The sequence below is a fragment of the Suncus etruscus genome, chromosome 20 (assembly GCF_024139225.1).
Source record: "Suncus etruscus isolate mSunEtr1 chromosome 20, mSunEtr1.pri.cur, whole genome shotgun sequence".
Lineage (NCBI taxonomy): Eukaryota > Metazoa > Chordata > Mammalia > Eulipotyphla > Soricidae > Suncus > Suncus etruscus.
This window is the reverse complement of record NC_064867.1, coordinates 32310308-32337000: the sequence shown is the minus strand read 5'-3', so window position 1 is coordinate 32337000 and position 26693 is coordinate 32310308. Positions and strand designations below refer to the sequence as shown.

The window sequence follows — 26693 nt, the reverse complement described above, 5'->3', positions numbered from 1 at the left end:
TTATAAAAAAAATATTTTAACAATATATTAATTATAAAATATAATCTGGCACTACATTTGTAGTTATCAACTGCATTAGTGTTGAATTATCAGCACAAATAAGAAATATAGCTAAAATTTTCTGTAGCCTTTGGGATGAAGTGACAGTACAGTGGATAGAATGTTTGCCTTGCACATGGCCAACCCAGATTTTTTTTTTTTTTTTTGGTTTTTGGTTTTTGGATCACACCCGGCAGCGCTCAGGGGTCACTCCTGGCAGGCTCAGGGGACCATGTGGGATGCCAGAATTCGAACATGGACCTTCTGCATGCAAGTCAAACGCCTTCCCTCCATGCTATCTCTCCGGCCCCAACCCAGATTTAATTACTGGCATTCCATATGGTCTCCTGAGCACCACCCGGAATAATGCCTGAGAGTAAATCCAGAGGTAACTGCTGAGCACCACTGGGTGTGCCCCCCAAAAAATAAAACTTTCTATAGTCCCATAGGAAAAAAAAAATTTTTTTTTGGTTTTTCGGGTCACACCTGTTTGATGCTCAGAGGTTACTCCTGGCTAAGCGCTCAGAAATTGCCCCTGGCTTGGGGGGACCATATGGGATGCCTGGGGATCGAACCGAGGTCCTTCCTTGGCTAGCGCTTGCAAGGCAGACACCTTACCTCTAGCGCCACCTTGCTGGGCCCATCCCATAGGAAAAAATTTAAGGTCGCCTTTGAATTTGTCAAATAGTAGAGTAAATAAAAAATGTCAATATGAAATAGAAACAGTACAAAAGGCAAGGCACTTGGCACTGCATGTGAATGACCCCACTTCAATCCCTGGCACTGCCTATGGTCACTTGACCACCACTAGCTGTGGTTTGAAATAAACAAAGATTTAAAAATATATAAGGAAACGCCTCAATATAATCACTCTATAAAACTGCTGATAGTCTTGAACTGGAGAGATAACTAAAATGGTAGAACCTATAACTTGCTCAAGCAAGACCCTAGGTTATCTCTGGCACCTAGATTGGCCCCTCTCTATCACCCCCACACGCACACATACAAGCATGGCTGAGTGTAGCCTTCACAACAATTAAAAAATAATGAGGTGGGGCCGGAGCGATAGCACAGCAGTAGGGTGTTTGCCTTGCACGCAGCTGACCCAGGACAGACCTGGGTTCGATCCCAGGTGTCCCATATGGTCCCCAGAGCCAGGAGTGATTTTTAAATGCAGAGCCATGAGTAACCCTTGAGCATCACCAGGTGTGGCCCAAAAAAACAGAAAAGAGAGGAGACCCAGAACAATAGTATAGCATGTAGGGTGCTTGCATTGCATACAGAACTGGGTTCAATCTTATATATCTGCCCCCAGCCCTACCAGGAATAATTCCTGGGCACAAAACCATTATTAAGTCTAAACACTGCTGGGTGTGGCCCCAAAATCAAATAAATAAATAAATAAATAAATAAATAAATAAATAAATAAATAAATAAGGTCTGAGGAGATAGCTCAATGGTCAGGACCTATATCTTCAATTCTGGCACCACAAAATTCTTCTGCACTGCCACAGTTGCCTTGGTGATCCCAAGTACTGCCAGCCCTAGTAGCTCAGCAGCACCACAGCCTAACATTGAACCATCAGCTACTGACCAACTCTCACCAGAAGTGACCCCTAACTTAACATTGCTTTAGCACCAAAAGTTCAAAAATAAAATTTTATACTATAATACAAAAAAGTATTGATGGTATGAAACCAAGGAATAAAATTTAATAATGCCCAACTTTTTTAAGTCTCTTTTATTGGGGTCGGGCGGTGGCGCTAGAGGCAAGGTGCCTGCCTTGCCTGCGCAAGCCTTGGTCGACCGCGGTTCGATCCCCCGGCGTCCTATATGGTCCCCAAGCCAGGAGCGACTTCTGAGTGCATAGCCATGAGTAACCCCTGAGCGTCAATGGGTGTGGCCCAAAAAACAAAAACAAAAACAAAAAAACAAATAAACAAACAAAAAAAAGACTTTTATTTTCTTCTATAGAGAGCAAAATTCAAATGAATACTGTTTCTCAGTTTATAAAATGCTCTCAAATAACTATTTTGAGATTCCTGGTATAATAACAATTTCAACTGCAAAGCCAAGTTTACTTTCATAAAAAATAATTGACTTTCATAAAAAAATTTATAGACTAGTTTCTCTGAAAAAAAAAACAACAACAATAGAAGAAGTAGGTAAAGGGAAAGAAAAATAAAGGCCATGGGAGTAAAGGGGGAAAGAGTGAGAAGTTTGAAAAAGAGAAAAGGGTAGCCATATAAAGATTAGGATTTTAAAATCTCAAACTTAATTTTCTACCAGTTTTGGGAAAAATAATCTGTCAGTTCATAATTACAAAATAAGTTGTCATGAATACCAGAAATGATTTGTGTGTGTGTGTGTGTGTGTGTGTTTGTGTATGTGTGGTTTTTTGGGGGCCACACCTGGCAGTGTTCAGGAGTTACTCCTAGCTCTGCATTGAGAAACTGCACTTGGAGGTCCATATGGGATGCCAGGAATCGAACCTGGGTCCATCCCAGGTCGGCCACATGCAAGGCAAACACCCTACTGCTGTGCTATCATTCTGCCCCCCCACCCCAATTTTTAAAATATAGGGTTTTTTTTTTTTAATATTTAAAAGGATGCTCTACAACAAATCATTCCAAATCATATATAAATCTTACTCTTTAAGATTTTTTTTTTTTTTTTTGGTTTTTGGGCCACACCCGGTGGTGCTCAGGGGTTACTCCTGGCTGTCTGCTCAGAAATAGCTCCTGGCAGGCACAGGGGACCATATGGGACACCAGGATTCGAACCAAACACCTTTGGTCCTGGATGGGCTGCTTGCAAGGCAAACACAGCTGTGCTATCTCTCCGGGCCCCCAGGCTACATTTTTAAGTTTGGTTGTTGAAGTTTGGATCTCTTGTTCTCAGCGTTGTTGACTCTGTGTTTATCACTCCTTTACACCACCAATGTACTGGGATCTCCTTGACCTTTGCTTCCCCCCCCCCCCCCCCCCCCCGGCTTCCCAACCAACTCATCTTACTCCTTTGATTTCTTTTCTTCTTTGTCTTACCTATATTCTGGGGCCACGGGTGATCTAGACATACCCCATTCATGGTTTTATGATGGTGTTTTGGTTTTTTGTTTGTTTGTTTGTTTTGTTTTTTGGCTTTTGGGTCACACCTAGTGGGTTCCTCCTGGCTCAGAAATCTCTCCTGGCAGGCTCTGGGGTCTATATGAGATGCCAGGATTCAAACTACCATCCAACCTGGTTTGGCTGCATGCAAGGCAAACGCCCTACTGCTGTGCTATCTCTCTGGCCCATCAAGTTATTTTTTTAAGCACATCCAGCTGTGATCAGGATTTATTCCTGGTTCTGCACTCAGGGCTCATTTCTGACAGTGTTCAGGAATATGGAATGCTAGGATTTGAACATGGGTGAGCATCATGCAACAAACACCTTACAAGCTGTACTATCTCTCCAAACTCCATTTGGTTTTTTAAAGATATTGGAGACAAAAGCATTTGGGTTTGGTTATGAATCAAATGAATTTTACTGACTTTTAAAGAGTTGGGTACTTGCCTTTATCACTCTTCCTCAAGGACTTCTACAGTGTACAGGAATTCTTTTAGGGAAAGCTGAAAAGCAAAATTAATAAAGACATTTAAAACCTGCAAGGCTAAATATATACAAAGAAAAAAATATAAGCACATATAGAACAAAATATTAATATCTACCACTGGGAGAAGTAAGGTAAATTATTCTACTTCTCAGTATTTTCTACTTAAAACAATTTTTAATTGAGATTGTGGTTTACCATGCTATTAGAAATTATTTCTCATGCACATAATTCCAATATCATACATACCCATCACCAGCAAATATTTTATACTTTAATTAAAAAATTATGATCAAGAAAGATAATATTGGAGCAGCATCATATTCCAGTAGGTAAGGTACCCGTCTTGCATACAGCTGACGAGTGTCAGTATCACATATTGTCCCCTAAGCACCACTAGGAGTGATCCCTGAACACAGAGCCAAGAGTAAGCACTGAGTACTGCAGGTTTGGCCTGAAACCGCACACACTCCCCATAAAAAAGTCGATATTGGACTAACTATGTGACTCAAGGGAAAACGCTTGCCTTGGATGTGTGAAGAATATGGTTGAATACACAGAACCACTTTTTTAAAAAAGGGTTGGACAATGAGACAGATGGCTAAGAGGACTGGAGTATAAGGCCTGGATTTGATTTCCAGCAACATATACTAGGAATGAACTCCAAGCAAAGAGCTAAGAATAGCCTATCAAGCTGAGATTATTTATGAAAGCTGTGAAATAATAAGTCAAGTCTTCTGAATTAACCTCTGACCACAACGTGAATTTCTAAAGTTTAGAGAAAATTAAGAGTGTCAATTCCACTGTTCTTCTAGACTCAACCACTGAGCAATATAGGATGGAGCTTCATCACAAACAAGGGATGGCGCAAAATGATATTAGGTTGGGGACCTAAAAATCCTGAGGAGGTAAAAGGCTTTGACCAAAGGAAATGTCTCAGGAACATTGAAGTGTCCCAGTGCAGGGGCTAGAGCGATAGTACAGTGGGTAGGGCGTTTGCCTTGAATGTGGCCGATCTGGATTCAATCCCCACATCCCATATGGTCCCCCAATGGCCAGGAGCGATTTCTGAGTCCAGAGTCAGGAGTAGTCCCTGAGTGCCACTGGCTGTGGCCCAAAACAACCCCCAAAAATAAATAAATAAATAAATAAATAAATAAATAAATAAATAAATAAATAAATAAATAAAAATATGAGTATCCAGTGCAATTAGGAAGTTTCAAAACCAAACATGAGGGTTGGAGCAATAGTACAAGTAAGGCATTTGCCTTGAATACAGTTGACCTGAATGGATCCCAGCATCCCACATGATCCTACATAGGCTAGGAGTGATCCTTAATTGCAGAGCTAAGAGTAAGCAAGCCCTGAGCACCAAAGGGTATACCCCAAAAAAGAAAAAAAGTTTTTATTTAAAAAATATATATTTACTTAAAAATAGTAATAAAATAAACTTAAAATCCTTATCTAGAGGGGTTTAAAACAATGATTTGCCTTGCATGAGTGACAGTCTGAGTTCACTATACAGCTCCAACAAAAAGGAAAAAAAAATTCTAAGCCAAGGGTCAGGGATGTAGCTTAAATAGAGCACACACATGCTTTACATGGGTTACAAGCATCACTAGGAATCAACCCCACAATAAAAATAATTTATCCAATCCTTTAATCCTCTTAGCAAAAAAAAAAATTTAAAAAAAATCCCTTAAAAAATAAAGACTAATTCTTCTCAGCAAAAAAACAAAACCTTACACTATATCTGGGGAAGAGACAAAGGAGAAGCTCTGGACTTGGGAATACAAAGTCTTTTGACTGTCACCTCTTTCAGACCCTCTCAAAAATGGCATATATATATATATATATAATGCTTAAGAGAGCATCAAAAACCCCTCCCACCTTCCACTTACCATAATAAGCTTTGAGTAAAAAATAAAGTGGTATATAGCTGCAAAAGTTGATAATACTCCCAAGAAAAAGCACAAAGGGAAAAGCCCAAAGCCGAACAGGGAGATAAGGAGAAAGGGGACACAGGAAAATGTGAGCTCTCATTACCATGGCAACAGCAAACATCAACTCCAGTAACTATAACAATAATAAACTTCAAACACAGTCCAACACCTAACAAGTCAACAAACTCTACCCTCAAGGACTAGTAAAAATAAACTTTTACTCTTTTTCAAAATATCAAATATTTATCTTAGTATTTCCTATCTTATACAATATGTTACAATATCAACAAAATAATAGTAAGAGTTGGGTGTAGTTCAATAATAAGAGCATATACCTTGTATTATGTGGCTGTGGGCTTAATTCTTTTTTTTTTTTTTTTTTTTTGGTTTTTGGGCCACACCCTGTGAGGCTCAGGGGTTACTTCTGGCTATGAGCTCAGAAGTTGCTCCTGGCTTCTTGGGGGACCATATGGGACGCCGGGGGATCGAACCGCGGTCCGTCCTAGGTTAGCGCAGGCAAGGCAGGCACCTTACCTCCAGCGCCACCGCCCGGCCCGTACTTTTTTTTTTTTTTTTTTTTTTTTTTTGGTTTTTGGGTCACACCCGGCGATACTCAGGGGTTACTCCTGGCTGTCTGCTCAGAAATAGCTCTTGGCAGGCACGGGGGACCATATGGGACACCGGGATTTGAACCAACCACCTTTGGTCCTGGATCGGCTGCTTGCAAGGCAAACACTGCTGTGCTATCTCTCCGGGCCCTGTGGGCTTAATTCTTATTAAATCCCCACTCCACCCCACCCCACCACCACCACGATCTATGAAGCATGTCTAAGGCAATAAAAAAACAACCTGACAACAAAAAGTATCATCAGAATTAGACACAAATGTGATCTTTTTTTTCCCTCTGCAGTGCTGAGGATTGGGCCCAGGGCCTCACACATTCAAGACAAGTTTCCACCACTAAACTATATCCCCCAACCCAGACATAACAATTTTGAAACTATCAGCAGAAAATTTAAATTATGAATAATATGATAAAGATTCTCTTGGAAACCTAAAAAATGTGCAAGATTAGATAGGCAATTTCTAAGAGGTATAGAGTCATAGGAAAATCAACTGAAAATGCTAATGCTAGAAATCAAACTAAAAATTACAAGTATATGCTTGTGAAGAGCATACTGAAAGACATGAAACAGGTGAAAAAAATTAAGTGAAGATAAGGCAATAGGAATTATCCAAACTTAAAAGAACAATAAGAAAAAATGAAGCAGGAGAGATTATCCAAGAACAACTGTACTCTTTAAGCAAGAGACCAAGAAGAAATGAACAGATTTCTGGGAAAATAATCTCCCAAAACTGAATGAGGAGCAAGTAGAAAACCTAAAAAGGCCAATCGCAAGTAAGTAAATTGAAACAATAATTAAGAATCTCGGCCGGGCGGTGGCGCTGGAGGTAAGGTGCCTGCCTTGCCTGCGCTAGCCTAGGACGGACCGCGGTTCGATCCCCCGGCGTCCCATATGGTCCCCCAAGAAGCCAGGAGCAACTTCTGAGCGCATAGCCAGGAGTAACCCCTGAGCGTCACAGGGTGTGGCCCAAAAACCAAAAAAAAAAAAACAAAAACAAAAACAAAAAAGAATCTCCTCAAGAATAAAAGTCACAGGGGTCGCAAACTCGAGGCCCGTGGGCCGTTTGCAGCCCTCCATACAACATGTTGTGGCCCTGCCCTAGAGGAATCTTTTTTTGTTTTGTTTTGTTTTGTTTTAGTGTTTAGGTCACACCCCCCAATGTTCAAGGCTTACTACTGACTTTGCACTCAAGGATCACCCCGACTTTGCCTCCTGCAGCCCTCAGGTAAATTGAGTTTGAGACCCCTGGTCTAGGACCAGATGGGCTTAGCACAGGTGAGTGTTATCAAACATTCAGATAATTACTACCATTGGTCTTTAGACTCTTCCAAAATATTGAAGAAATGGGAATCCTACCACCTTCATAATTCATACCTCCTAGTTCATACTTTCTATGAAGCTGACATTATGCTTATTCCCAAAGCTGACAGAGATACTATCAAGAAAGAAAACTACAGACCAATCTCACTAGAAATCTTTTATATTTATTGCACCACCCCACATATGTTATAGTTTCAAACTATTTTGTTTTTGTTGTTGCTTTTTTAATTGAATCACCATGAATTACAATATTACAATGATAATTTATTACTGAGTTTCAAGCATACATTGTTCCAACTACCCTTCACCAATGTACCCAGTTTCCCTCCTACCCCCAGCCTGCCTAGGTGGCAGGTACTTTGTCTCTCCCCCATTGTCCCAGTTATTGTCCTGACTTATCCCAAACCTCACCCAAGGCAAGCTTCCAAATGAATTCCATGCCTCCAGTTCCCCTCCCCTTAGTATCTACTGCCACTGGGCATTTGATATTCCCTGATGAAGTTTCTTTACATCCCACATGAGAGGTTATTTTGAGCTTGTTCTCCGACTGATTTCACTCAACATGACACTCCTCGGATCCATCCAAACTGCAGCAAACTGGAATGACTTTATCTTTTCCTGCTGCCATTGTGTATAGGTAACTTGTTTTTTCATCCTGTTATCTATCTGTTCGTGGTCATTTCAGCTCATTTTATATTTGCATATAGCCAAAAAAAGGAAATCTGTGCTGCAATGAACATAGAGTGCAAATGTCTTTTCTGCATTGTGCTTTGGGGCCCTTCTAGTAGTAAAACTGCTGAACTATATGTAAGCTCAACTCCTCCTTTTCTAAGGAATGTCCACATTGTCTTCCAAATAGGCTGAACCTATTGACAAAGCAGTGAACTAGACTTCTTTTTTCTCCATATCCTTGCCAACACTGGTTGATGTTCTTAAGAGATGAGTGCCAGTACCTCATTTTGATTTGCATTTTCCTGATGATTAGTGATATAGAGTAGTATTTTTTCATCTGCTTTTGACCATTTGTATTTCTTTTATGAGGTAGCTCCTGTTTATTTCTTCTCATATTTTAATAGGGTTGGATTTTTTCCTTGTAGAATTTTATCAGTGCTTTATATTTCTTAGATATTTAATCTTTCTCAGATGGGTGGTGGGCAAATAACTTCTCCCAGTCTGTAGGCTGTCTGAATTTTAGTCCTTTGAAGTGCAGAAGCTTCTATTCCACTTATTCTGGCTTCCATTTGCTTTGTCAGTGGAGTTCATCATTTACAGATGCCTCTATCTTCAAAGTCATGAATACTTCGATCTATATGTTCTTCGATGTAACTTACAGATTCAAGTCTGATATCTAAGTCTTTAGTCCATTTTGATTTGGCTTTTGTGCATAGTTGTAGAAAGGAATCTGAGTTCAATTTTATGCATGTGGCCAACCAGTTTTCCCAACACTACTTGTTGAAGAAGCTTCAGATTCCACTATATACGTCTTGCTCTTATTTTTTTGCTTTTTGGGCAACATCAGGGGTTACTCCTGGCTATGCGCTCAGAAATCGCTCCTAGCTTGGGGGACCAGATTAGTGCGTGCAAGGCAAACACCCTACCACTTGTGCCACTGCTCCAGCACCATAAGTTTTCTATTTTATTCAATTGACCTGAATTCCCTTATTCTTCCCTTATTCTAGTACCACAGTTATAATTACTACCACTTTATAGTACAATTTGAAGTTGAAGAAAATGAAACCTCCTGTCTTTTTATTCATCATTAAACTATTCAGGAGTTGTGGGATTCTTATTCCATATAAATTCCAGGAGTATATGATCTATTTCTTAAAAAATATCATGGATATCCTTATAAGGGGAGCAACAAATCTGTATAATGCTTTGCAGAGTATTGCCATTTTGATCATGTTTATCCTCCCAATCCATGGCTGGGAATGTGTCTTCATTTTCTTGTGCCTTCTTTTATTTCCATAAGCAGTGCTTTGTAATTTTCATTGTATAGATCTTCCATTTCTTTGGTTAAGCAGATTCCTAGATACCAGATTTTGAGACACAACTGTAAATGGGATTGTTTTTCTGTAATATCTCTCTCTTCTGTTTTATTATTTGCATATACGAAAGTCATGATTATTTGCATGTTAATTTGGTAGCCTATCACTTCACAAATCTAGGAGCTTTTTTGTAGTCCTTAGGATTTTCTAGATACAGTATCAGTCATCTGCAAATAGTGGGAGTTTAATTTCTTCCTTTATTACCTGAATGCCCTTAATATCTCTTTCTTGCCTAACTATTGTGACAAGTATTTTCTAATACTATATTAAATACAAGAGCTGAGAGTGGGCAACCTTGTCTTGTGCCTAATCATAAGTGGAAAGCTTTTAGTTTTCCCCATTTGAGTATGTATGCTGTGGACTTGAGGTAAATGGCTTTGACTTAGAAAGTTCCTCTAATTTCCTTTTTTATTGGAGCTTTTTTTTTTTAACATAAATAAGTATTGGATCTTGCCTAATGTTCTCTCTGCGTCTACTGATATAATCATCTGATATTTTTATGTATGGTATAGTATGTTACATTACTGACTTACATATGTTAAACCATCCTTGCATATCTGGAATAAACACCCATTTGGTCATAGTATACGATCCTTTTGATGAGTTCTTGGATTCAATTTGCTAGTGTTTTGTTAAGAAACTTTGTTTGCATTTATGTTCATCAGTATCTATGTTCATGAGGGATAATGGTCTGGAATTCTTCTAGCGGTCTCTCTTTCTGCTTTTGGTATAAGGGTAATGTTTGCTTGATAGAAACTGAAAGTGTTTCTTCAACTTCCTGAAAGAGTCTGAAAAGGATTGGCAGAAAGTCTCTTTAAAGGTCTGGAAGAACTCTGGGGCTGCAGCAGTGGCACAGTGGTAGGGCATTTGCCTTGCACGTGGCTGACCTTGGAAGGAACTCAGTTCAATCCCGGGCATCCCATATGGTTCCTCAAACCAGGAGCGATTTCTGAGCATATAACCAGGGGTAACCCCTGAGCATCACCAGGTGTGGCCCAAAAACCAAAACCAAAACCAGCAAACAAATAATGGTTTGGATGAACTCAATAGTGAATCCATCTGGGCCTGAGCCTTTGCTTTTGCAAAGACTTTGACTACCATTTCAATTTCCTTGATAGTGAAGTCTGCTCGGGTGATCTAAATCATCTTAATTCAGTCTTGGGAGCTAAGCCCAAGAATTTATCCATTTCTCTAGGTTCTTTTGTTTCATGGCATAAAAGTTTTCAAAGTAATCTGATAATCTTTTGATTTTCATGGTATCAGTGTGATGTCCCCATTTGTTTGTTTCTTTTTTTTTTTGCGGGGGGGGGGGGGGGGGGGGGGGAGGACAATGCTCAGGGGCTACTCTGGCTTTTCACTAAGGGATCATTCAAAGTAGAGCCCAGGGGAACAGAAGAGATGCCAGGGATCAAACCCAGGTCAGCCGCGTACAAGGCAAGTGCCTTACCTACTCACTGTACTATCTTTCTAGTCCCTTCATTTCTGATTCGATTAGTTAGGATTCTCTCTTTATGTATGAGTCTTGCTGGTGATTTATCAATCTTGATTTTTTTCCCCAAAGAACCAGTTCTTGGTTTATTATCTTAGATTGTTTTTGGATTCCAACTCATTAATTTCTGCTCTAAGTTTTATAATTTCCTCCTATCTGCTTTAAGTTACTTTCGTTATTCATTTTCAGTTTCTTGAGTTGTACTGTTAGGGTTTTTTTTGTTTGTTTTGTTTTTTAATGTGGGCCCTTTCTTCCTGATGAATGCTTATATAACTATGCATTTTCCTTACTCTTGGTTGTGTCTCATAAGTTCTGGTAGGTCATAACCTCACTGTCATTTGTTTCCAGGAATGTTTTGATTTCCTCTCTGATACATTGTTCATTGCTAAGCTGTTTTAATTTATAGGTGTTTGAGTTACTTTTCCATTTTTTTTTTTTTTTTGTGGTTTTTGGATCACACCCGGCAGTGCTCAGGGGTTATTCCTGGCTCCATGCTCAGAAATTGCTCCTGGCAGGCACGGGGGACCATATGGGACACCGGGATTCGAACCGATGACCTTCTGCATGAAAGGCAAACGCCTTACCTCCATGCTATCTCTCCGGGCCCTACTTTTCCATTTTTATCTGTGGTTAACTTCTTTCAGAGCATCATGGTCTGAAATAATTAATATAATTTCTATTTTCTTGACTTTATGGAGCTATACTTTATGGAGCAGCATGTGGTCTATCATGGAGAATATCCCAGGTGAAGTAAGAATATGTATTTTGCTTTTAGTGGATAAAAAGCTCTATGTATATTTACTAAGCCCTTCTATTTCATTTCTTCCTTCAAAATTCATTGCTGAATTTTAGTCTAGCTGATCTATCAAGTGGTGACAGAGCAGTGTTGAAATATCCAGCTATTATGTGCTATTGATATCTTCCTTCAAGTCTAAAATAAATAATTTGTTTTAAGTATTTTGCTGGTCCCTCATTTAGTGCATATATTCTTAAAAGTGTAAGCTATTCCTGATGTACAAATACCTTGGCCATTAAGAAATAACCCTCTGTCTCATAACTTCTTTAATCTCAAGTCAAGGTTACCTGGCCTTTTCATAGGATGAGTCTGTTTGCCTTTATTGTTCAAATGTTTCTGGTAAGTAAAAGGTTGGATATGATTGTCTAATTCATCCTGCCACTCTGTGTCTCTTAATTGGTGCATTTAGGCTATTGACATTGAGTGAGGTTATTATCATGGGAGTTTCGTGGCATCTTTCCATAGAAGTTTGGCATGTTTGTGGGATTTCTCTTATTTTATAGCTCCTTTAGTTCTTCTTATAAAAATAAAGTCTACGAAGTTTCAAGTTCCTGAACTGTTGTTTAGTTATGAAGTTGTGTATCATCCAAATATGCAGGATTCTGGCTAAGTAAAGCAATCTTGGTGAGGTGTTCATTTCATTGAACACTTTTACTAAATTCCACCTTGCTCAGGTATGTTAAATCTGCTGTGAATCTTATTGACACTTCTTTGTATGTAACTTCCTTCTTTTTTTTTACATTATATATATTTTTTTTTCACAGAATTATTTATGGTACATAGTGACAATGAATGAGGGGCATTCCCACCACTAGTGTTGTCCTTCCTCCACCCCCGTTCCCAACATGCATCCCATATCTCCTTCCTTTTCCCCCCAGAATACTACGTGGTTTCCAACTCTGGGAAGTTCTCTGCAAAGATGTCTTTGACTTTTGCAGTTTTCTGCATCTCTTCTTGGAGCTCATTAATTCTGTCCCCAGAAGCTATTAACTCTGCAATAGAGGCCTTTTAGTGAGTCTTTCATTTCGTCAACCAAGTTTTTCAGTTCTGTCTTTTTGCTTTGTAATTTTTTTCATTTTTTTTCCTCTCACATCCTCTTGTTTTATTCATTGTCTACTTCACTGTTTCTTTGAGCTTGTTAAATAATTCTAAGGGACTGGGGCAATAGTATATAGCAGGGGCATTTGCCTTGGACACAGCCAATCCAAGTTTGATCCCCAGCCACCCACAAGGTCCCCCAAGTACCTTCAGAAGTAATTTCTAAGAGCAGAGCCAGGAGTAATCATTGAGTATCACATAGTATGGCTCAAAAAGCAAAAAAATAAGTAAAAATTTAAAAATCCAAAGAATTTCTTGGGGCCGGAGAGATAGCATGAAGGTAGGGTGTGTGCCTTGCATGCAGAAGGATGGTGTTTCGAATCCCGGCATCCCATATGGTCCCCGAGCCTGCCAGGAGAGATTTCTAAGCATAGAGCCAGGAGTAACCCCTGAGCGCTGCCAGGTATAACCCCAAAAAACAAAACAAATAAACAAACAAAAAATCCAAAGAATTTCTAATCTGAAGTCCTTTTCAGAGATTATATATACATGGTTATCACTGATTGAGTCAGGATTACAATATTTCTCCAGTGAGCATCTATACTGCTTTTCAGTGGTTCTTTGTGAGGATATGACTTTTTCACTTCACTGTCTGCATCCCCCTATTACCAGGGAGGTCTCTGGAAGAGCTCTCTGAAAGGAGGGGGATTATTTTACAGTGGCTTTAAGTGCAGCTGACTTCTGATCTTTGGGGCACAGCCAGGTTTGGTCAAGACTCTCTAGATATTCTTGGGTTGATTGGGTGAGCTCTGCCTCAGGATTGTTTTCGAGGGGGGGGAGGTAAGGGGGGAGGCCTCAACCTAGTCATGCTTAAGGCTAGCTCCTGTCACCATGCTCAGTAATTATTTCTCACAGGTTCAGGAGACCATATGGGGTGTTGGGGCTTCAATCCCAGGTAGGCGGTGCACAAAGCAAGTACCTACCAAACCTGCTGTACTACCTCCCCAGACTTTCTTGTTTATAGGCACAGGTCAAAATTTTTTTTCTGGATAGTTTTAATGATTACTTGAAGTAACTGATTATATTACAAAGAAGCTTATACTTGCTTAAATATTTTACAATTTCTACTCACATGTACAAAGCAATGAAATATATATTATATCACAAATTGATTTTAAAAAAAGTAATCTGAAAAAGGGGTTGAGGATGCAGCACAAAGCAAAAAGCTCATGTCTAGAATAAAACAGACCATAGTTCCTGACACACAAAATAAAAAGCTAATAAATACCTTCAGTAATCTGAAGAAACTAAAACAATCTTGTAGTCCTTGTTGTGATTCTAACTTTCACACTGTATATATGCCAGAAACATTGGCACATTGTTCAAAGTACTACTATAAACACACTTAAATTTTAAATACTCTGGAAGAAAAGACACATAATCTGTCACTATGGAAATAATTTTATTTTTCGTTTTTGGGCCAAACCCAGTGACGCTCAGGGGTTACTCCTGGCTCTGCACTCAGAAATCGCTTCTGGCTTGGGGGACCATACGGGACGTCGGGGGGATCGAACCACGGTCCATCCTAGGCTAGCGCGGGCAAGGCAGACGCCTTATCGCTTGCACCACTGCTCCGGCACCGAATTTTTTTAAAATAAGTATATTAAGGGCCTGGAATGTGGCTCAAGTGGTAGAGCACATGCTCTGATAAGCCTTGGTTGGATCCCTGACCCTACTGACATTTCCTACTCTCTCCCCAGCATCTCTCCAGCACTGCTGGGAGAGGTCAACAACAAAAAAATAGGTACTTTTTATTGCTTAAATGTATTTTAAAAAGTAATGTGAAGCAAACAGATGCAAGTAATTTAAGCATTAAACAAAAGTAAATTAGCATCTGAGGAGCACCACCAGGTAATGGTCCCAGAACAACAGACATATACATATATATCTCACGTGTCCAATTAAAGAAACTAATCACAAAAAGTTACATATATCTAAATGTCCAGAATATACAAATTGATAGCCATAAAATGGATTAATGGTTACCTAGAGCTAGAGCAGTTGGGGAGAGAGGTTGTTAAGGAATGACTGCTTTCACAGATATAATTTCTTTTTAGGATGAAAATATTCTGAAACTAGAATTCTATGATAGATACTCAGCTCTGTATACTAATAACCATTGAAATGTACACTATTCCCTCCCTTTCCCTTTGCTGCTGTCATTGCAAGAATCTGGGGTCACACTGCTTTTGATGATCACACATTAGTTGTGTGCTTGCCAGACGTTCCACATCAGTTCACGTTGCTTACACCACCAATTCAGTGCTTTGCCAAAGATCATGCTCCTTTACACTTGTGGTATGTAAACACATTGTGCTCATCAGGGGACACTGTGGTATCTGTTAAGGATCACACATTTCTCTTAAGTTGCTGTGCTTGCCAGAGGTCACACCCTTTTAACTGTGGTGTTCATACACACCTGACCACAGTGCAGCTGAAAATCAACTGCAGTGTAGCAGATCACAAACAGCAGAACCCATAGGACCTCACTGAACACACTGTGGCACTGGGACTGGCCCATATCCTTGCCCAAGGAGAGTAGGCACTGTAAGTCACTTAACTATCCCTGGGCCCTTGAAATGTACACTTTAAATGGGTACGTCAAGATGTAGAAAACATATCTCAATATAACTACAGAACAAAAAAAAAAATTTTTTTTCTTTTGGTTTTTGGGCCACACCCGGTAACGCTCAGGGGTTACTCCTGGCTATGTGCTCAGAAGTTGCTCCTGGCTTGGGGGACCATATGGGACACCGGGGGATAGAACCGCGGTCCGTCCAAGGCTTGCGCAGGCAAGGCAGGCATCTTACCTTTAGCGCCACCGCCCAGCCCCACAAAATTTTAACAATAGAGGAAAAGGTTACAAACACAATAGAGGGAAATGTATATGAAAATTCTGTTACGATCATATTCACAATATACTTATCGGCTGTGGTAATGGGGTTCAAATCCAGGACCTTCTCTAGGTAAAGGCAAATGTTTTACCACTTAGTATATCCTTAGATTCTGTGTCATCTTTTATATCTTTTCTATAAATCTAAAACTTCTGTTATAAAACATAAATTTATATTATATATTAGCAAGCAAAATCACTTAAAAAAAATCGCTCAAGTATGGGGTAAGCTAAAATAGCACTACAGAACTTAGAATTCAAAGGCAGTTCATCAGACCAAAAGAAGTATTGGAGAAATATCAGAGAGAAATAAATGAGGTGAGGTTTTGATCAAGGAGCTAAATAACAGCATAGGCAGAAAAAAGAGTAAAATTCACAGATCTGGAACAAGACTCCTTCTTATTCATTTGGTAAAAAAAAAACAAAAAAAAACTTTTCTTTTCCTACTTTTATACAATCTGTCACACAGGTTTATAAGAAAAATCTACCAGGAAAAATATCCTCACAGTAACCTTGCCACTTGATCGATGTAAAGCTACTCCCACTACACTGTGAATTAGAATTTATTATAAATGCTTTTTGATATGATTGTGGGTATCACAATCATACTGAAGGCTAAAGAGCTTGCATTCTACAGATTATTTTATTATTTTAGGATTCACAAGACAAATTACAAGTAAATACAAAAGATGTTAAAGCCTGTATTCATCAATGACTTAATATGGGTAATATAATTTCCAAGTAAGTACATTGGAAGTATTTAAATAATCATAAAATTTGGGGTCAAAATAATCATACAATAGGCAAGACACCTACTTTGCATGCAGCCAATCTAGGTTTGATCCCAGGCTATGGTTCCCCAAGCCCACAATGAGAGTGTAGGAATAACCCCTAAGAACTGCTATGCGTGACCCTACCCTCCCCAAATATTAAATATATATTATAATGACTAGTCAATATCATTTATTGATAAACACATAAAATAAAAATGTATCATATGCATATTTCAGTTTAAAATGTAAAACAGGGCCAGAGAGATAGAACAGTGGGTAAGGACCTTGCTTTGCATGTGGATAACCAAATTCAATTCCTGAGCACCATCAGCAGTGATCCCTATGTATAGAGCCAGGAGTAAACACTGCAGGTGTGCCCAAAAACAAAACAAAATAAATTTTTAAGGGGTTTAGAGGATAGCAAAAAAAAAAAAAACACCTATTTTGCATGCATGAGAATGATAGTTCGCTACCATGTCTACTAAGCAGCACAGTCCTGATAGCTGTGTGATAGTTCTGCTAGCTGGGATCCCAGTATCATCAAGTGTTCCTTCTCTAGCACACAGCTGAATATGTGTGAGCACTGTAAATAAGAGATGTGCAAGTACCACAGTCACGAGTGTGTCCCCTGACAAGCATGTATGAGCAACATAACAGTCCCCAGAGAGCCTTACAATCAGAATGTAACTCAAGCACCACAAGTAAGTGTGACCACCCAGCAAGCATGTGTACAAACAAGCATCAATGATAAAGAATGCAACCAGGGCCCAGAGAGATAGCACAGCAGCGTTTGCCTTGCAAGCAGCCGATCCAGGACCAAAGGTGGTTGGTTCGAATCCCGGTGTCCCATCATATGGTCCCCCATGCCTGCCAGGAGCTATTTCTGAGCAGACAGCGAGGAGTAACCCCTGAGCACCGACGGGTGTGGCCCAAAAACCAAAAAAAAAAAAAAAAAAGAATGCAATCACTGGGAAGAACCTAAGCAGAGTAGAGAAGCACATGCTTGTCTAACACCAGATGTGCAACCCCTGATGAATACTACAAAAAGTATGCTGTAAACCTCCAGCCATCCCAAAAACTGGAGGAAAAAATTAAACAAAGCTAAGAATAAACTGAGTCTATAAATAAATTAAAAGGGTATCTAGCTTAATGAATGGACTAGAAATGAGTCTCCCTTCTCTCTCTCTCTCTCTCTCTCTCTCTCTCTCTCTCTCTCTCTCTCTCTCTCTCTCTCTCTCTCTCTCTCTCTCTCTCTCTCTCCCCACACACACACACTCACACACACCCATAAAAAGATTAAGGCTAGGGGTAGGAGGCCATCAATAGTACAGTACACCCCATATGATCCCCAGCAAAGCCAGGTGTGATCCTTGAGAACAGAGCCAGGAATTAGCCCTTATCACTGCTGGGTACTGCCCCCAAACTATAATATACATACATAAAAACATACATACATATATATATATGTGTGTGTGTGTGTGTGTATACATAAACATATACATTTAACATTAAGACTAGAGCTGGAGAGATAGTGTGATGAGATTTGCCTGTACACAGCTAGTCCAGGTTCAATCCCTGGCATCCTATATGGTTCCCTGAGCCTCACCAAGAGTAATTCTGAGTACAGAGTTAAGAATAATCCCTGAGGGGTTGGAGTGACAGCACAGCAGTAAGGCATTTGTCTTGTACGTGGTCAACACAGGACAGACCCTGGTTCAAATCCCAGCATCCCATATCCCCTGAGCCCAGGAGCAACTTCTGAGTGCAGAGCCAGGAGTAACCCCTGATCGCCACAAGGTGTGACCCAAAAACCAAAAAAATAAAAAAATAAATAAATAATAAATAAATAAATAATCCTTGAGCATTACCAGACCCAAAAGAACAAAACAAAATTTTTAAAAAGTATCAAGACTAATCAAAAAGCATCTATACCCAAGCTTTATGATCCAGTATTTTTTAATAACCTTATTCCTGTAGGAAAATACTATCTGTGTTTATCTCATTAGAGCACAGTTATTTAAGGACAAATGTCTAGGCAGAAAAAGAACAACACTGGAACTTGATAAAGACTCTTTAGAAATATTCCTTTAAGGAATATTTAATATTAAATATTAATTTAATTTAAGGAACAACAGAGAAACTTTATAAAGACCCTTTAGGAGTATTCCTTTAAGAAATATTAAAAATTAAAATTAATTAATTGAATATTAATGTTAATATTAAATATTCCTTTAAGGAATATTTAAATTCCTTAAATAGAATTTAAACTGTTTCAAAGGCACCTTTCATCTACAGAGCTCAAAAAACTGTTACTTATATTACCAAGAATCAAAAGAGTAGCATCATGTCCCAAATAAAAAAAAGTATCAATGACCAAAAGGGAATTCAATACTGATGTTCTGAAACTCAGCCTTTTGCTCTAAAAACAAGATCTATGCTTATATAATAGTGATGTATTATACTATGTTTTTTTTTCCTTGTCTCCAGTTCTAGGCACAGAGCTCTTATAAACCATTCGATTTTCCTGAGTGACAGTACTATCATGTGTTATTCATAATATATCTCTTTCAACTCTACCTGCATTTGTGTAAAAGTAAAATTCTTGAAGGGGGAACCCTATTGAACTTCAGAATGGAGGAAGAAGCAGCCATTTAAAGATACAATGATAAACATAGAACAATTATGTTTATACTATACTGTAAACTATTGAAAGTGTAACAGCATTAGGTCTAAGTACCATATTTCCTTAAATTATAAATATAAATTATATGTGTACATTAAAAGGTATTTTAAATTGGGGGCCAGAGAGATAGCATGGAGGTAAGGTGTTTGCCTTGCATGCAGAAGGATCATGGTTTGAATCCCAGCATCCCATATGTCCCCCAAACCTGCCAGGAGTGATTTCTGAGCGTAGAGCCAGAAGTAACTCCTGAACGTTGTCGGGTGTGACCCAAAAAAAAAAAAACAAAAAGATATTTTAAATTATATATATTACATGTGACAGAATTATGAAGGAGCGCAGATGTGGAAAATGGCATCACACACTTGCCAGCACTACAATGGATATTCTCCAACCTTTAATTTGTAAGAAAAAATAGTACCTACAAAGCACAAAAAAGTGTGTGCCTATGTTCTCTTAATCTAGCACTGTATTTCTAGAAATGCGTGCAGAGATAGTTCAAATGGTAGAGTCCATGCCTAAAATTGTTCATCAATGTGTGCCTCTTTTCACAGTTATATCATACAACTTCTTCCTTCCTTCCTTCCTTCCTTCCTTCCTTCCTTCCTTCCTTCCTTCCTTCCTTCCTTCCTTCCTTCCTTCCTTCCTTCCTTCCTTCCTTCTTTCTTTCTTTCTTTCTTTCTTTCTTTCTTTCTTTTTTTGGGGGGAGGCCACACCTGGCGGTGCTCAGGGGTTACTCCTGGCCGTCTGCTCAGAAATAGCTCCTGGCAGGCACGGGGGACCATATGGGACACCGGGATTCGAACCAACCACCTTTGGTCCTGGATCGGCTGCTTGCAAGGCAAACGCCGTTGTGCTATCTCTCCAGGCCCGCAACTACTTTCTTGATAGTGGTTATCAAATAAAGTATTAATGGATCTCTTATTTCTGTTAATGAGTAGGATCTTTTATTTCTTATATACTTATTACGTCATTTTAATACTTCATCCTGCTCATAAGGCCTCAATTTCACAGATGTAACATATTAGATAGCCCTCCAGTACTTGGCATCAATTATAAGTTTTTTGTTTTGCTTTGGACCTACACCCAGCAATGCTCATAGGTTGCTCCTGGCTCTGCACTCAGGAAATTAGTCCTGGTGGTGCTTGGAGGGCCATATGTAATGCCAGGGATGAATCCAGGGGTCAGCTGCTTGCAAGACAAGCTTTCAACTCATATCTATCTCTATCTATCTATCTATCTATCTATCTATCTATCTATCTATCTATCTATCTATCTATCTATAACTCTCTCTCCCTCCCCCCTTTGATAAGCATGTAATCCATTCAAACAAACTAAATAGCAAATCAATGACAAACTGAGAGAAAATACTGCAAATAAGAGGAATAAGATGGTTTTATTATATTATATTATATATTATATTATATTATATTATATTAATTATATTATATCATATCATATCATATCATATCATATTATTGTCTCCTACAAATGCATTAGGGAAATAACAAAGAAATCAATAAAAATAAATCCAAATTCTGGGGCTGGAGAGATAGCATGGAGATAGGGCATTTGCCTTGCACGCAGAAGGATGGTGGTTCGAATCCTGGCATCCCATATGGTCCCCTGAGCCTGCTAGGAGCGATTTCTAAGTGTAGAGCCAGGAGTATCCAGAGTGCTGCCAGGTATGACCCAAAAACAAAAACAAAAAAAAAATACAGATTCTACATAGATAGTTCACATAAAAGAAAAGATCTGAGGAAGAGTGCAATGACTTCTCTGATGTTACTACATGTACCAAGCATGATTCTGGCTGCTCTACCATTTGAGTATGGCAACTCAATTCTCTGTAATCACCAACACTACAAGTGATTTCTGGTTATACCACAGTCTTATGTAAAAACCCAAAAAGAAGTCTGACCCCCAGCAAGCAGTGTAAGTCAAAGACATGGAAGCACCTCAACCTGAAAGTCCAACCCTTGGTGAGCATGTGTGTGAGCACCAAACACACCCATTACCTGTGTGATTAAATCAGAATTCCACTCCCAAATACAGGTGCAAATACTGCAATTAAAGAAGTAAAAACAATTGCCAGGGGCTGGAGCAATGGCAGGAGCAGTAAGGTGGCTGCCTTGCCTGCCTAGCCTAGGGCGAACCGCAATTCTATGCCCCGGTGTCCCATATGGTCTCCCAAGTCAGGAGCAATTTCTGATCACATAGCCAGGAATAACCCCTGAGCATCACCGGATGTGGCCCAACCCCCCCCAAAAGAAAAACAGTCACCAACCATGTTAGTACACAACTTGATATGCAGCCCCGATAAGAACCACAGCTAAGAATATGTGTGTGCAACAATCAGGCATGTAGGCAACCTCTATCATCATAACAATAAGAACCACGAAGGGGCAGGGAGAGGAAAAGAGGTCATACCTTTTTGTTTTGAGGTTCCACCTGGCAGTACTCAAGATTACCCCTTGATCTGAGCTCAGGAATCACTCCTGGTGGGGCTTAGGAGACCTTATGGGATGTGGGGTATTGAACCCAAGTCAGCCACGTTTAAGGCAAGTACTCTAGCAGCAATTTTCTTTGAACATTAATTCCAAAAGCCTAAGGCTTAGAGGTACAGTGGCCTGATCACATGCTTTACATGTGAGGCGCCTGGGTCTGATCCCTAGCATCACAAGGTCCCCTAAGCACCTCTGGAAGCAACACCTGAACACCGAGCTCAGAGAAGCCCCATGAGCACCTACAGGTGCAGCCCCACACAGGAAAGAAAGGAAGGAGGGAAAGGGGAAGATATGAATTCATCACTTTAGAGCACACTTCGAAATACATAGTAAAGTTTAATTCTTGAGCATCTTTTCTTTGGAGGATGGTTCTAACATATAGTATTTCAACATATTGCATTATCTTTAGTAAAGTGTTCATTGTTGACCTAACAGCCATTTCTCCCCTTTTCTCCCATTAATCAGATTTCACATTCATGCAAGGCGGTCAAGTGTCCAGCCCCAGAAATGACTCATGATTGGCAGAAGTCAATTAGAGCTATCATATTCTCTTTATCAGAGAACTATTTTTCCCAAATACAATTAGGGCCAGGGGCAGCAATATGATCCTCAATGACGTGTAAAGAGATCACAAATAGAGTGGTGTTACTTAAACCATTAATCCTGCCTGTTATCAGTGCTCAAGTGTGTCTTGAATTGCTATGGGCTCAATCCCATATGTTGTCATTTATGGAATCTAAAAAAAAATAAGCTTCGCATATTTGAATATCTTCATAATCAAGGTTTTGAATATTCTGTTTTGCATAGTCTCTCTGTATTTAACAGTTAATGAAAAGTTCAGCTTACAGTATTGACCTCCCTAAATTTTCCACATGCTGATAGAGAAAAGATAACCATTAGTTATTATTAATCTGAAACCAACGAATTCTGACACCACCTGCCCATCTACTACTTAATTCCACTAGAAGATAAATTCTATTCAGCAATAGTTTTTCCACTGTGATCCTGGCACCTGCATTAGACTCAATTAAAAAAACAAATCCTGCAAAGGTGGGAGTGTTGAGCCACACTAAGTGGTCCTCAAGAGTTAATCCTAGCTCTGTACTCATGAGTGACCCTAACAGTGCTTAGGGAACCAAATGTAATGCCAAGGATTGAACTATGGTCAGTACCTTGCCTCTCCAGAACATCAATAAATTTTGTTTAAATAAAGAAACAAACAGGGACCAGGCATTATCAATGGTATAGCACATGTCTCAAATGCATGAGGCACTGGATTCAATTACTAGCACTAATTAAACAAATGAAGAAAAAGAGAAATCACATAAATGCCTAGAAGTTATTTGGGTTGTTTTTTTTTGGGGGGAGGGGGCTACACCCAGCTGTGTTCAGGGGTTACTCCTGGCTCTGTGCTCAGAAATCACCTCTGGCCAGCTCAGGGGACCATATGGGATGCTGGGAATCGAACACTGGTCCTGCTTTGCTATTGCTCCAGCCCCCTATACTTAGTAAGTTTTATCTAATCAAAACATGTCTACTTTGGCTATTTGCACAAGTTCATCTGGCTCAGGATACTACATAGACTGGTTACTTCTCAGGGATCATTCTGAACATATAGTGATTGAACCAGGATTGGCTGTGTGCAAGATAAGCAACCCTAGGGGCCGGGTAGGTGGCGCTGGAGGTAAGGTGTCTGCCTTGCAAGCGCTAGCCAAGGAAGGACCGCGGTTCGATCCCCCGGCGTCCCATATGGTCCCCCCAAGCCAGGGGCGATTTCTGAGCACATAGCCAGGAGTAACCCCTGAGCGTCAAACGGGTGTGGCCCAAAAACCAAAAAAAAAAAAAAAAAAAAAAAAAAAGATAAGCAACCCATCCAGTGTACTATCACTAACCCCAGTGTTCAATCTTTTGAATGTGTAAAATAAGATTTCAAGTAAATAAATTTTAAAAGGTTAATCTTCAAAACACTATTCAACATAGCTTATAAAATGTTTCCTTGCCACAAATCTGGTATTTTCTTAGCATCAACTTACACACATCCTCTTTTTAAAATTTACTGAACACCTTCTATGTAATCAGGTATTATAAAACTATAGTTCCTCCATGATTACATGTAAAGATTTAAGGTTATATCAGGGCCCGGAGAAATAGCACAGCGACGTTTGCCTTGCAAGCAGCTGATCCAGGACCTAAGGTGGTTGGTTCGAATCCCGGCGTCCCACATGGTCCTCCGTGCCTGCCAGGAGCTATTTCTGAGCAGACAGCCAGGAGTAACCCCTGAGCACCGCCAGGTGTGGCGCAAGAACCAAAAAACCAAACAAAGAAACAAACAAAAAAAAGAATTAAGGTTATACCATCAAAAAGTTTACAGAAGTATGATCATTTCAACAGCACAAATGTTAAAATCGGAATGATACAGAGAAGATTAGAATGGCCTTTATGCAAGGATGGCATTTAAATTCATCAAGCATTCCATACCAAAAAAAAAAAAAAAAAAAACAGATTTTTTTACTTTTTACAAAAGTAAAATCTGATCTTTGAATGAAGAAAATTAATACACCTAAAGAGGGCATCAAAGAGAGAGTTCAATGCTGTGTACATTCAGAAGACAAATGTTCAAGCCCTGTAGCAGCACTACACAATCCCTGAACAGAGCCAGGAGCCCATGAGCATCACTGCTCATGGAAAACAAAAATAAGCAAGCAAAGAAATATATATATACATATATATGCATGATAATCCTTTATATAAATAGCTTTCCACACCTTTTTTTCTCATTTTATCTTCAATATCCAATTTATCAAAGTATTTTAGAAAAAATACTTTAGGGGCCGGGCGGTGGCGCTGGAGGTAAGGTGCCTGCCTTACCTGCGCTAGCCTAGGACGGACCGCGGTTCAATCCCCCCGGCGTCCCATATGGTCCCCCAAGCCAGGAGCGACTTCTGAGCGCATAGCCAGGAGTAACCCCTGAGCCTCACAGGGTGTGGCCCAAAAACCAAAAAAAAAAAAAAAAAAAAAAAAGAAAAAATACTTTAGAGGCAAGGAAAAATACACACTGCAATCTCAAAGCACAATAGTGATAATGCCAAAATTAATAACTGAAAAACAGAGAAATAGATTGTTCAGGAGGTAAGTCTTGCAAGCAGTTACTACTATCACAACCCTGCTTCAAATTCCCAGTACAACATGTGATCCCCTAAGCACCACCAATGGTCACTTCTGAGCAGAGCCAGAAATAAGCAGCAGTAAGTAAGCCCAAAAACCCACCAAAAACAAAACAACAAACAAACAAAAAACCTAATAAATGAAGTATTCGTTTTCAGTTCAAAACAACCTGTTATACCTCTTCCAGAAAACTGTATTGAACCAGATTATAAGCCCACCTTGCCATTTATTATGCTCAAAATTCCAATTTTCACTAACTATGCAAAGTCTATGCAAAATGAAAACAAAGACGCTTAGTACCTCAACATATTAACAAATTCAAATTCCTTCCTATTACTAGTCTAACCAAGAGTGCTATCATTCAGAGAACATAAGGAATAAGCTGCAAACAATTAAGTTCTTACTGAACCATAATAATCACCAGAAAAGAGACAATGGGGCCTAAGGGACAGCTCATTGGCACAAAGTGTTTGCCCTGCAAGTGTGAGGTTATGTTTTTGATCCTATATATATTGGGGGAGGGGGTTTGGGTCACACCCATGAGGTTCAGGGTTTGCTCCTGGAAAGCTCTGGGGACTGTATGGGATGTCAGGGATCGAACTTGGGTCGATACAAGGTCGGCCACATGCAAGGCAAAAGCCCTACTGCTGTGCTATCACTCTGGCCCTGATCCTACATGTATTGAACAAGATCTGAAAACCTCTGCTGTGAAAACTGGTGCTGCTAGAGTGTGCATGCCACAGTCTGCTGTGTGAAAGCAATGTTACAAAGGATGTAACCCCCAGCAAGCACAACTAAAGCACAATTAAAGCTACAGTGAGCACTGTAGTCGATATACAAACCCCACTTAGCAAACAAACCAGAATGTGCTCAAGCACCAAAATTAAAGATTATGTACGGAAGCACTGCAACAAGATGTACAAAGCCTGCTTGACACCACAACCAAATATTATGTGACCTCCAGTTATTCACAACAACAAAAGTGAAGAGAAAAAAGAGTCAATGCAAGGGAGACAAAACAAGTGACAGAATTAAAAACAGTTTTATGTCATTATTTTACACATCTCTAAGCACCTAAGTGATGCAATTTTTCTTTAGAAGAAAAAAGACATACCTCTTCAAAATCCCAGCACAACAGCTTTCCTTTCTTTGCATAGATGAATATCAATAATTGTAATCCAAAATGTTTCCCAAAAGTTCTTTTTAAAAAAGATATAGAAATAGAAGATCCATATGAAAATAGATCCAATCTGGGAGGATGGAACTGTATCTTCTAAATCTTGTGATCAAGAGCAGCTGTTCACCAAGTGTCAGCATCGGAAGACAGAGCTAACTGTGGGTGTGTCTTCTCGTGAGATTAAAACCTGCCAGGACAGGGGAGCAAGAGGAAAATGAAATACCACTGAATGCAAATGGCTGACTGGCCAAGAGTTACTAGTTACCAGTTGTCAGTTCACATATTAAAGGATCACTCAATTAATACAAAGCATACTTAGCATGTATATCTCCAGCATCACACAGCACCACAAGTACTGCTAGTTGTAGCCCTGGTGGCACCTGATCGCCAGACCACCAGGCCTAAGCACAGCAACTCCAGACTGAGCACTGCTGTGGCTCAGTGGAAAAGGAACTCACAGCCAACCAACACTACTGTGACACCCTGGTTCTCCCTCCACACACACACAATACACACAATTTTTAAAAAGAGGGATTAGAGAGACTAGA

General features: G+C 39.6%; 1 long non-coding RNA gene and 1 other non-coding gene across 2 annotated transcripts in view; one reads left to right on the top strand and one right to left on the bottom strand.

Annotated features, from left to right (window-relative positions):
- Nucleotides 1–3592: 3592 nt before the first annotated feature.
- LOC125998283 (uncharacterized) overlaps nucleotides 3593–26693 on the bottom strand; it is a 33804-nt gene continuing 10703 nt past the window's right edge. The window contains exons 2-3 of the long non-coding RNA XR_007491875.1: nucleotides 26083–26332; nucleotides 3593–3649 (exon numbers count right to left, since the gene is read on the bottom strand). This is a non-coding gene — a long non-coding RNA (uncharacterized LOC125998283). The remainder of the gene's footprint in view (nucleotides 3650–26082; nucleotides 26333–26693) is intronic.
- On the top strand, nucleotides 24179–24285 carry LOC125998400 (U6 spliceosomal RNA). The gene has a single exon (XR_007491977.1). It is a non-coding gene; the product is annotated as a U6 spliceosomal RNA (small nuclear RNA).